The sequence below is a fragment of the Pan troglodytes genome, chromosome 16 (assembly GCF_028858775.2).
Source record: "Pan troglodytes isolate AG18354 chromosome 16, NHGRI_mPanTro3-v2.0_pri, whole genome shotgun sequence".
NCBI lineage: Eukaryota > Metazoa > Chordata > Mammalia > Primates > Hominidae > Pan > Pan troglodytes.
The window spans coordinates 69,144,261-69,156,695 of record NC_072414.2 but is presented as its reverse complement, the minus strand read 5'-3'; the positions used below and the strand labels follow the sequence as shown (position 1 = coordinate 69,156,695).

At 38.1% G+C, this 12,435-nt stretch overlaps 1 protein-coding gene across 26 annotated transcripts in view; it reads left to right on the top strand.

The window, feature by feature from the left end:
• PEAK1 (pseudopodium enriched atypical kinase 1) overlaps positions 1 to 12,435 on the top strand; it is a 310,312-nt gene that overhangs the window by 215,041 nt on the left and 82,836 nt on the right. The window contains exon 6 of one of the 26 annotated variants that reach the window (XM_063795326.1): positions 10,728 to 10,782. The exons of the other annotated variants lie outside the window; for them this stretch is intronic. The gene's annotated coding sequence lies outside the window, so the exon portion shown is untranslated. The remainder of the gene's footprint in view (positions 1 to 10,727; positions 10,783 to 12,435) is intronic. 26 annotated transcript variants of the gene reach the window in all.

Sequence of the window (12,435 nt, the reverse complement as noted above, 5' to 3'; positions counted from 1 at the left end):
GAATCTATACTGTCAGTTTACTTGCTAGTCTGTAGACAAATCTTCCCTAACTTCCAAAAATAGTTAAGAACAGACTGGAGATAGTCCTTCAAAAATTAGTACAATGGAAAGAAACCCTTTAGATAACATCTATGTTTTATTGCTGCTATACAAAGCAGTAATGGAGGTGGTAAAGACAAATATTATTATTTAATAATTGGTCATGACTTCCTATTTTTCTGAGGCCATTCTTTCAGTTTTTCACCAGTGAGTTAGTTCTCTATAGTTAAGTATTTCTGTCTTACCAAAACCAGGTATTTTCACACATTTCACACATTAGGCTTTAGCTGTTTTATAACCCATCATTTTATATTGTTTTATTCTAAATAGAAGATTGGTTTTTTTGTTTCATTTTCCTAGCTTTTTTACTTTGGCAGAAAGAATGGTGTTTTTTCCCTATACAACATTGCCTAGAATTCATAGTTCTTCTAGTTAATGTAAGCATTGTAATTAAGAAAGTAGAGGAAAAGATGAACATACTATTCGCCCTAAGAGGAAGTTGCTGGCCTCACTGATATAAGTCCTGTGGAAACAATACTGAGAGTGACGGTATCGTTTTCCCAAAGATACTAGTGACTCTAGACAAGGGAGTGGTCAAGTACAGAGAGGAATGGGATGTCCTGAGATCAGAAACTAGAGAAGATATGTGGTTACCAAAGATTATAGAAACAGCATGATTGCATAGCGTTGAGTGGGACTTTGTAATGAGTCAGGCCTGGGTTCAAATCCCAGCATACTACTTAAAAGTGGTATAGCATTGCACAAGGAATTGAATATCTTCAATCTGCCATTTTATTAAAGTGTACTAAAATGATGATAGTTACTGCCCCTCAAGATTATTGTATTGAATTAAAGATGCGTCATACATAGTAGTACCTGAAGCACTGTATATAGTAGCTGTAAAGATAAAAGCAACAGATTTAAGTTGACGGGCAGATGCAAAGCACAGTTTGCTTAATGTTGGATTTTCTCACCTACTCTGTTGAAAGTCTTGGGGAAAAGCCACACTCAGAGCCTTGTCCCTTATTTCAGAGTAGCATGGATCCGTTTTTAGCCCAACCTGTTCCTAGACCTGTATGAGCCTGGAGCTGAGCAGGAGCACTGTGAGAGTCTTGAAAGAAAAATTGGAAGCCTAACTGGAAATGTAAAACATGGTTTTCTTGTTAGAACCCCTTTATCAACCGAAGTCCATAGTTTACATTAGGATTTTCTCTTTTTGTTGTACATTCTATGAGGTTTGACAAATGTATAATGACAACTGTGTAATGTATCCACCATTATAGTATCATATAGAATAGTTTCACTGCCCTAAAATTCCCCTCTGCTCCACCTATTCATTCCTCCGTTCCCCCTTATTCCTGGCAACCACTGATCTTTTTACTATCTCAACATTTGGTTTTGCATTTTCCAGAATGTCATATATTTAGAATCATACAATATCTAGCCTTTTCAGATTGATTGGCCTCTTTCACTTAATAATGTGCATCCAAGGTTCTTCTATGTCTTTGTCTTTTCTTGGCTTGGTAACTCATTTTTGTCATTAGATAGTATTTGTTGTATGGGTATACCACAGTTTGTCCATTCACTTTCCTTACTTCAAGTTTTAGCAATTATGACTAAAACTACTGTAAGCATTTTTCCTTTCATAATTGAGATTTTGTTGGTTGTGTTGAGGACCAGTCCACAGATATCTCAATTTGTACACAATTCTTAACATACATACCAAGAATCTAAAAAGCTTATGTGTTGCAGTTCTTTTTTAAAGTTATTTTGTCTTTTGTTGCCATTGCTTTTGGTGTTTTGGACATGAAGTCCTTGCCCATGCCTATGTCCTGAATGGTAATGCCTAGGTTTTCTTCTAGGGTTTTTATGGTTTTAGGTCTAACGTTTAAATCTTTAATCCATCTTGAATTGATTTTTGTATAAGGTGTAAGGAAGGGATCCAGTTTCAGCTTTCTACATATGGCTAGCCAGTTTTCCCAGCACCATTTATTAAATAGGGAATCCTTTCCCCATTTCTTGTTTTTCTCAGGTTTGTCAAAGATCAGACAGTTGTAGGTAGGCGGCGTTATTTCTGAGGGCTCTGTTCTGTTCCATTGATCTATATCTCTGTTTTGGTACCAGTACCATGCTGTTTTGGTTACTGTAGCCTTGTAGTATAGTTTGAAGTCAGGTAGTGTGATGCGATCTAATTAAACTAAAGAGCTTCTGCACAGCAAAAGAAACTACCATCAGAGTGAACAGGCAACCTACAAAATGGGAGAAAATTTTCGCAACCTACTCATCTGACAAAGGGCTAATATCCAGAATCTACAATGAACTCAAACAAATTTACAAGAAAAAAACAACCCCATCAAAAAGTGGGCGAAGGACATGAACAGACACTTCTCAAAAGAAGACATTTATGCAGCCAAAAAACACATGAAAAATGCTCATCATCACTGGCCATCAGAGAAATGCAAATCAAAACCACTATGAGATACCATCTCACACCAGTTAGAATGGCAATCATTAAAAAGTCAGGAAACAACAGGTGCTGGAGAGGATGTGGAGAAATAGGAACACTTTTACACTGTTGGTGGGACTGTAAACTAGTTCAACCATTGTGGAAGTCAGTGTGGTGATTCCTCAGGGATCTAGAACTAGAAATACCATTTGACCCAGCCATCCCATTACTGGGTATGTACCCAAATGACGATAAATCATGCTGCTATAAAGACACATGCACACGTATGTTTATTGCGGCATTATTCACAATAGCAAAGACTTGGAACCAACCCAAATGTCCAACAATGATAGACTGGATTAAGAAAATGTGGCACATATACATCATGGAATACTATGCAGCCATAAAAAATGATGAGTTCATGTCCTTTGTAGGGACATGGATGAAATTGGAAATCATCATTCTCAGTAAACTATCGCAAGAACAAAAAACCAAACACCGCATATTCTCACTCATAGGTGGGAATTGAACAATGAGATCACATGGACACAGGAAGGGGAATATCACACTCTGGGGACTGTGGTGGGGTGGGGGGAGGGGGGAGGGGATAGCATTGGGAGATATACCTAATGCTAGATGACGAGTTAGTGGGTGCAGCGCACCAGCATGGCACATGTATACATATGTAACTAACCTGCACAATGTGCACATGTACCCTGAAACTTAAAGTATAATAAAAAATAATAAAGTTATTGCAGTGACTTCCCAGCTTAAAATTTGGAGGCAGTCTCCTTACATGGCTATCAAGTACTGGCTATCAAGCATCTTCACATGTTCATAAGCTGTTACATACATCCTACCAATTCACAATTTAATAGCATATACACTACATACTCAAAGTTTTCGTCTTTCACAGCACATTAACAGTTATTAGGGAAACAGGACTGCCACAACCAAAGATGTTACAGAGTGCACACAATTCTGATAAGGAGAGCCATGAGCAAGGAGTATTTTTCTTTAGGAATCAATTCTGCTATAAAACAACATGGGAATAGGAGTAATTTAAAATGTTCAAGAGATTAAATGCAGAACTGTGGCTCCATATTGCCAGTTAGTATGCTTTGTATTATAGGATATAACTATATCCTAAAACTAACCCTTCATCTGTGGAATGTTAAGCTGAAACCCAAGACAGTCAGAGCCTCCCATAACTCAATATCCTACACCATCTTCTGTTGTACCAAAAACTAACTAGCAAATTATTTAACTTTTTTTTTTTAAAAAAGCGTTTGATCTTAAAAAAAAAATGGGATGAGATGGGATTCCATGCTTCTTGAAAATGTGTCTAGAGCTACTAAAAAAACTTGCACTTACAAAATAGTTGATAAAAATATTCCTCTGGATTGTACAAGAAGAGAAATAGTGACCACTGATAAGACATGTTATAAGATATTAATCAGACTTGGCTTCTTTCTCTGGCTTCATCAAAGGCTGGACATGCCTCGTTTTTAGTCTTTCCATTTTCTGCACGTAAATCTTTAGTTTCTTGATTAGCCACTTTGGCCTGTTTTCCCTTTTTTCCCCTTTTCCCTTTTTTTGAACTTTTTTGTCTGAAGATTTGTCCTTTCCTGCTGCCTTTTTTTTTGGACAGAGTCTCACTCTGTTGCCGGGGCTGGAGTGCAGTGGCACAATCTCAGCTTACTGCAACCTCTGCCTCCTGGGTTCAAGCAATTCTCCTGCCTCAGCCTCCTGAGTAGCTGGGATTACAGGTGCTCGCCACTACTCCAAGCTAATTTTTTTGTATTTTTAGAAGAGACGGGGTTTCACCATGTTGCCAGGCTGGTCTTAAACTCCTGACCTTGTGATTCACTTGCCTCGGCCTCCCAAAGTGCTGGGATTGGCTTCCTTTCCACTTTTGCAGGAGCAGATTTAGCTGACCACCAGGCCAATCTCCTTGGGCTCTTCCTTCAGTTGGGCATCTTGGCAGTGGGGAGGGTATGACCTGGTGCCTGCAGGCTGCGGCGCAATGAGAGCCTTTGTGAAGCTGGGCTGCCTGGACACTGCTGCTCCTCTCACCACCCAAGCTGCTCCTATAAACACTTACATGCAGGTTTTGTTTGGACATAAGTTTTCAGCTCTTTTGGGTAAATGCCAAGAAGTATGATTGCTGGATTGTATGGTAAGAGTTATGTTGTTTTTCAAGAAACTGCCATACTGTCTTCCAAAGGGTCTGTACCATTTTGCATTCCCGATAGCAATGGATAAGTTTCTGTTGCTCCATATCCTTGCTGTCATTTGGTTTTGTCACTATTGTAGATTTTATACATTCTAATAGGTGTGTAGTGGTACCTTACTGTTTTAATTTGCAATTCCCTAGTAACGTGATGTGGTGCATCTTTTTATTTGCTGTCTGTATATTGTCTTTATCTGTTTCTTCAGGTCTTTTGCACACTTTTTAAATTGGTTGTTCATTTTCTTATTGTTGAGAATTAAGAGTTATTTTTGTATTTTGAATAACAGTCCCTTTGCAGATACGTGTTGCAAATATTTCGTATCACTATGTGGCTTGTGTTCTCATTTTCTTCACAGTATCTTTTGCAGAGTAGACGTTTTTAATTTTAATGAGGTTCAGCTTACCAGCGCTTTCTGTCAAGGATCATGCCTTTGGTGTCAAATCTAAAAAGTCATCACTAAACTCACCATCATCTATATTTTCTCCTATGTTATCATTTAGGAGTTTTATTGTTTTATGGTTTACATTGAGGCCATTGATTCATTGGGAGTTAATTTCTGTGAAGGATATAGTATCTGTATTGAGATTTTTTTTTTTTTTGGATGTCCAGTTGTTTCAGTACCATTTGTGAAAAAGTCTATGCTTTCTCCCCTGAATTTCCTTTGTCAGATCAATTGACTGTATTTGTATGGATCTGTTTCTGGTCTATCTGTTCTGTTCCATTGATCTATTTGTCTGTTCTTTTGCCAGCATCACTCTGTCTTGATTACTGTAGCTTTATAGTATGTCTTGAAGTTGGGTAATGTCAGTCCTCCAATTTTGCTCTTCATCAAAATTGTGTTTATTCTTTGGGTTGTGCTCTTGATTTTAAAACACAAGAGTAAAACTTCATCATTGTATTCTGCTTTGCCTACCTATTCAAGCAATAATATAAATGATTTTTAAATTTTCACAGCTACTGTTTCCCAGATTTTTATTGTCTCTATGTTTTATTGACTATTGAACAATACCAGTTTGAACGGCGTGGGTCCACTTACATGCAGATGTTTTTCAATAAAAGTTATGCTGTGAGTGCCTGCCTCTCTTACCTCCCCTTCCACCTCCTCTTCTGCCTGTGCCACTCTTCAGACACCAAAACCAACCCCTACTCTTCTTCCTCCTCCTCAGCCTACTCAACATTAAGACAATGAGGATGAAGACCCTTACAATGATCCACTTTCACTTAATGCATAAATACATTTTCTTTTATGTTTTTCTTTTTTTTTTTTTTTTCTGAGACAGGGTCTGGCTCTGTCGCCCAGGCTGGAGTGCAATGGTATGATCATAGCTCACTGCAATCTCTGCCTCTTGGGCTTAAGCCATCCTCCCACCTCAGCCTACCAAGTAGCTGGGACTACAGGTGCGCACCGCCACACCCAGGTAATTTTTGTATTTTTGGTAGAGACAGGGTTTTGCCATGTTGCCTAGGCTGCTCTTGAACTCCTGAGCTCAAGCAGTCTGCCCACCTCGGCCTCCCAAAGATGATTTTCATTTTTTTTTTTTGAGATGGAGTCTCACTCTGTCACCTAGGCTGGAGTGCAGTGGCATGATCTCCGCTCACTGCAAGCTCCGCCTCCGGGTTCACGTCATTCTCCTGCCTCAGCCTCCTGAGTAGCTGGGACTACAGGCACCTACCACCATGCCTAGCTATTTTTTTGTATTTTTTTTAGTAGAGACGGGGTTTCACCGTGTTAACCAGGATGGTCTCGATCTCCTGACCTTGTGATCCGCCCACCTCGGACTCCCAAAGTGCTGGGATTACAGGAGGCGTGAGCCACCGCACCCAGCCCCAAAGATGATTTTCTTAATAACATTTTCCTTTCTCTAGTTTACTTTTTTGTAAAAATACAGTATATAGTACATACAATGTACAAAATATGTGTTAATCAACTGTTTATGTTATGAGTAAGGCTTCTGGTCAGCAGCAGGCTATTAGTAGTTAGGTTCTGTGGTAGTCAAAAGTTATATGCAGATTTTTTATCACATGAGGGGTCGGCACTCCTAACCCATGTTGTTCAAGGATCTGAGAAATAATCTAGTGCTAAATTGCAAGGTACACAATTGAGCAACACCCCACAAATCCAGGCAGAAAATATGATGCTTCTTGAACATAGAGGTTTTAAATAGCTAAATGTGAAACTGCATCCAAAAGACTAAATGTGAAACTGCATCTAAGACTGCACCCAGTCTTAGATTACAGGCAGCTTTAACTAGAAGACTGCTTTAATATTAAAACTTAGCCTGATTTGGAACAATATTGGAGTCTAAAATGAATACCAAGTTTGACAAAAAGCAGATGAATCAGATGCACAAAGGGAGCCAGTGTGATCTAAGTATGACATCTAACACAGTTAGGGTTGGAGATTCTGCTTCTGCTTCTGTCTTTAAGATACAATGCTGAGTTAGTCATTTATGCCCCTAGCTAAGTGACAGGCTGTATTCCAAGGTGCTAGGCATTCCTTGGAATGTGGCCATGAATATATTAACATAAAAACAAACTCTGAATTAGCTTTTCCCATATTATATACCAAAATGATGAAAAAGCAATATTTGGGATATGCTAGAACTTCAAGCAGTATATCTAGCATATCAACACTAGAAAGAGCCTTTGACTAATCAAAGGGAGGCAGAAATGATCATTTTTTTATGAGGTAAATCTTCTTTAATTTCTTGATTAGCCACTTTGGCCTATGATGTTTGGAAATAGGAAAACAGTGGCATTAAGACGCAAAGGCTTGGGCCGGGCGCAGTGGCTCATTCCTGTAATCCCAGTACTTTGGGAGGCTGAGGCGGGAGGATCACGAGGTCAGGAGATCAAGACCATCCTGGCTAACACGTTGAAACCCCATCTCTACTAAAAATACAAAAAAAAATAGCCGGGTGTGGTGGCGGGTGCCTGTAGTCCCAGGTACTCGGGAGGCGGAGGCAGGAGAATGGCATGAACCCGGGAGGTGGAGCTTGCAGTGAGCTGAGATTTCAACACTGCACTCCAGCCTGGGTGACAGAGTTAGACTCCATCTCAAAAAAAAAAAAAAAAAAAGACACAAAGGCTTATCAATTTATACAATAAAACTAAGGGTTGATATATGTCTTAAAGTTGGAAAGACATTGAGTAGTAGAACCCCTTTTTACTAATCTGTTCCCTGAAATCAATAACATTAATCTTGAGTTGCTTGAACTCAACTTGATGCATTTAGTGTATGACATGTAAATCTTAGGAGAAATGCTAAAACATTTGGTAGCATCTACATAGTTGATAAAGAGCTCACATCACAGTATATGAAGAAATTTTTTTAATAATATATTTTACTCCAGAGGTAAGTTATGGTAAAGTATGAGTCTATATGTAGTAACTATCTAAAATTAGTTAGAAGGAAAAATATAGAAAGAAAGAAGAAATTTAACCATTTCCCTACCATGTTGTAAAAGAAGTCAATAGCAGTCTTGAATCGTCCGAATCCTTCTACTGGATTGTCTAACCTCAATCTGTTTTCTGGCACTGCTTCTTCTACATCTTCATCTTCATTGTCTGGCGCTGGTTTGGAAGCAGTCATCTCCATCAAGTCATCTTCCGTAAATTCTTCTGATGTGAGGTATATTAGCTCTTCAGTGTCTCCAAGAGCCATATCTCGACACCTTTTACACACACACACCCTACACTATTTTTGCCATATCCGCAGTCTCTGTCATGATTTCTTCGATTAACTCTGTCATAAATCCCTTGAAGTCATATACAACATGTGGACACAGAGTTTTCCAGAGGAATTTATTGTTTGGGGCTTGATGGCTTTCACAACTTTTTCTGTAACAACAATGTCATCTTCAACAGTTTAATCCTTCCAGGCTTTCATGGTGTTCTCTCTATCAGAGCTCTCTTTCACAATGTTGGCAGTCCTTTCCACATGGAACTTTGTATAAGCCTTAAAGGTCCTATGGCCCCCGATCTAGAGGCTGAATTAGAGACATTGTGTTTGATGGCAAGTAGACCACTTCGATATCTACAGTGTTGAACTCATGGTATTCTGGGTGGCCAGGGACATTGCCTAATACCAAATGAACTTTAAAAGGCAGTCTCTTACTGGCAAAGTACTTTCTGACTTCAGGAACAAAGCATTGATGGAACCAATCTGGAAAAAGGGTTCTCATTCAGACCTTCTTGCTGTATAAACAAGAGTGGCAGCTGGGGCTTATCATTTCTCTTCAAGACTTGGGGATTACTAGCTTTATAGATAGGGATAGTCCCAATCATAAATCTGACCACATTTGTGCAAAACAGTCGAGTTAGCCTATCCCTTCCTGCCTTAAATCCTGGTGCTTACTTCTCTTCCATACAAATAGATGAAATAAATGTCCTTGGTGGCTTTTTCCCCCCCACAAAATAGGGCACTTCATTTGCACTAAAAGCCTGCTCAGGCAGATATCCTTCCTCAATGATTTTCTTAATAGCATCTAGGAATTTATCTGCTGCCTCTTGGTTGGCAGAAGCTGCTTCTCCTGTTATCTTGACATTTTTTAAGCCAAATCTTTTTCTAGAATTATCAAACCATCCTTTGCTGACATTAAATTCTCTAGCTCCTTCACTTTCCCTTTGCTTTAAGTTGTCATATAATGACCTCACTTTTTCTTGAATAATATTACAGTCTCTAAGTATACCTTTCTTATAGCAATCCTGCACCCATACAAATGCTGTTTTCAATATGATACAAAAAGGTATTTCTCAAAAAGTGCAAGATTTTCATGCCTGCTAGCCTTGCTGCATTGATGGCTCATGAACTTCATTTTCTGTTTTTTATACTGGTCCTTAGGCTAGATTCATTTATCTTGCAATGGTGGGCAGTTAAAGCTACAGACCTCAAACTACAGTACATAACAAGCAATTCAGCTTTTTCTTAAAGTGTCATAACTTTTCTCTGCTTCTTGGGAGCACCTCCAGCATCACTGGTGGCATTTCATGTGGGTCCTATGTGTTATTTAAGGTTTACAGCATTGCACTAAAAATAAACATGATATGATAAATACACAAGAACCTCAAGAAATCACTTTTTACTATAATACACAATTTATTGGAGAGATGAACTGTTCATGTGGAGATGATTAGCATCACATGGCCTTTTAAGGAGATAGAATACTTGAGTGTACCTCAGTAGCAACAGAAGGTGGCTACAAAATTATTACAGTAGTATAGTATGTATTATAATATGTGGTTATTCATATACTTATGCAGTTATTTAATACTACATCTTTATATTTGTTTACATTTCTCTCATTTAAGTTTTGATAAATTTTAACTTTTTATAATTTGTATATACTCTATGATAGTAAATGATAAAATATACTATCCATATATTTTATGTATTCATGACATACCTAACTTTTTCATAGTTTTTTTAATATTTCTAGGTTGCATGGTTTGTCTGCGAGTTTTATCAAATTGTCACAAATCACCATAAAATTTTCCAATATATTTATTGAAAAAATCCATATGTAAGTTGAACTGCGCAGTTCAAACCCATGTTGTTCAAGGGTCAACTGTAGTCTGAAAATTGTCGTGGTCTACTTAGATTATTATAAATCATTGCTTTCCTTTCAGTTAGTCAGAGTTCTTAGTTCCCTAACATGGTTTCTTTTAAATGTTTGGGCTAGGAATTACACTTGGTTTTGATGTCTTGTTTTCCTGGGTTTTGTCTTATCTCAGAACACAAGACTCTTATAAAAACCTACTTCTATGCTAGATGCTGTATCAAAATATTATTAAGGTAGAAAAAAGGTAAAGGTAGAACCAAAAATTTAAAAATAACAGAAATCTTTCAAAAATTATTAGACCAAAGTATCAGAAACTTTCAAAAGATTATTTAATCATTGCATAGAAACCTCTTGATGAATATGTTCTTGCTATTTTGGACTTTCAATTATGTCCAAATTAATTAAATTCTGTTTGGATAATATATAAATTTCACCTCTTGTTTTTAGGCAAGATCCCAAGGAAAGTAATAAAATGGCCTTTGTCATGAAGGAGGCTTTTCTGGTAACTACAAATTTTGTTGTTTCTGTCATTGGCTATCCTTCCCTAAGCATTCTTTTGGGTGATATTCTAATTTTAAGCAATATCTATTGCCATGTATCAGAAACAAGCACAAATGTCTCAAAATTCTGTCTTCCAAGCTGTTTTAGTCTGGGTGTGGTGGCTCATGCCTGTAATCCCGGCACTATGGGAGGCCAAGGCAAGTGGATCACTTGAGCCCAGGAGTTGGAGACCAGCCTGGGAAATGTGACAAAACCCTGTATCTTAAAAAAAAAAAAAAAAAAAAAAATTAGCCAGGCATAGTGGCAGACACCTGTAGTCCCAGCTACTCAGGAGGCTGAGGTGAGAGGATCACCTGACCCTGGGGAGGTTGAGGCTGCAGTGAGCCATGATCGCACCATTGCACTCCAGCCTGAGTGACAGAGTGAGACCCTGTCTGTAAATTAGTTAATTAATTAATTAATTAAGCTGTCTTAGAAGGTTAAAGTATATTGTGTTTAATTTTTAAAGTATACCAAAAAATCACATTTTCTATTATAACCTCTCAGTTTCTCTGAAAGTAATCATATTTAGGCTGTTATTCAGTGATGTTTCCTTCCAAGTTGATTATTTTTCCTACCATTTGCTATTATCTGGGGGAAAACACTAACATTTGTTAGTGCTTGCTGTATACCAGTTAACATGCATGTCTCACAACACCCTTTTTTCTCCAAAGCCCATGTTTTATGTATGCCTTGCTGTCTCCCTACCTAATCAGCTGCTCAGTTTTCAGTGCCTTCAACAAATAAGAAACCAGTGTTTCTCAGTAAATTTAGAGAGATTTGGGGAATTTCCTACTATTAGAATACATTTGAAATTATGTTGATCCAAGATAGTATAAAATAGAAGAGTGATGAGTATGAGGAGCTAAGAAAACTAATGACTTCTAAGATTTCTGTCACATTCAAAAAAGAGTACCTAGTAGGATTCCGAGACCTACCAGTAGGTTATTATATACCTTTCTCTCCAATGCTAACAACATTTGAGGAAAATCAGAGCATGGCAACCTGTCATGCAGGATTGCCATTTGCACTATTTTATTCCTTCAGCTAGCAGTGCTCAGGCTTTCACCGGCTGACAGACAAATTGAGGAGGAAGGGAGTTGGATCAAGAGCCTCATTTGATCTGTCCTTCACCCATTGTCCATTTAACAAATGACCTTGATGAGTCTGTAAGATCTTCTCTTTAGTAGAAACACTATAGACCCAATATTTAGCTGGCTCTTGCTTACGAAGGTTAAACAGATTATACAGGGATAGCAAGGCTCACCAGCTGCTTAGCATGAAATATTGAGTATCTGGAGGGAGACACAAGAGTGATGGCATTACTACTGCAAATAATTGCAGAAGACACTTGTGAGTATTGCACAGTAAATCTGCACCTTCCGTGGGCACTCATTTGAGGGGAGGCTTCCTCAGGATGGAGCGTCGGCAACACATGTCTAATAGGTGCATTCATTTTAATATGCTCGTTCATTGAATAGGCCTGATTAATTAGTACATGTCACCATCTGGTACTTAGTGAGACTATTCATTTTTAAAATGTTGAAATTGCAGGGAATGGTGCACACCAATTAAAATCCTTTTAACTGAATTGTTTTGGTATAAAGTATACATG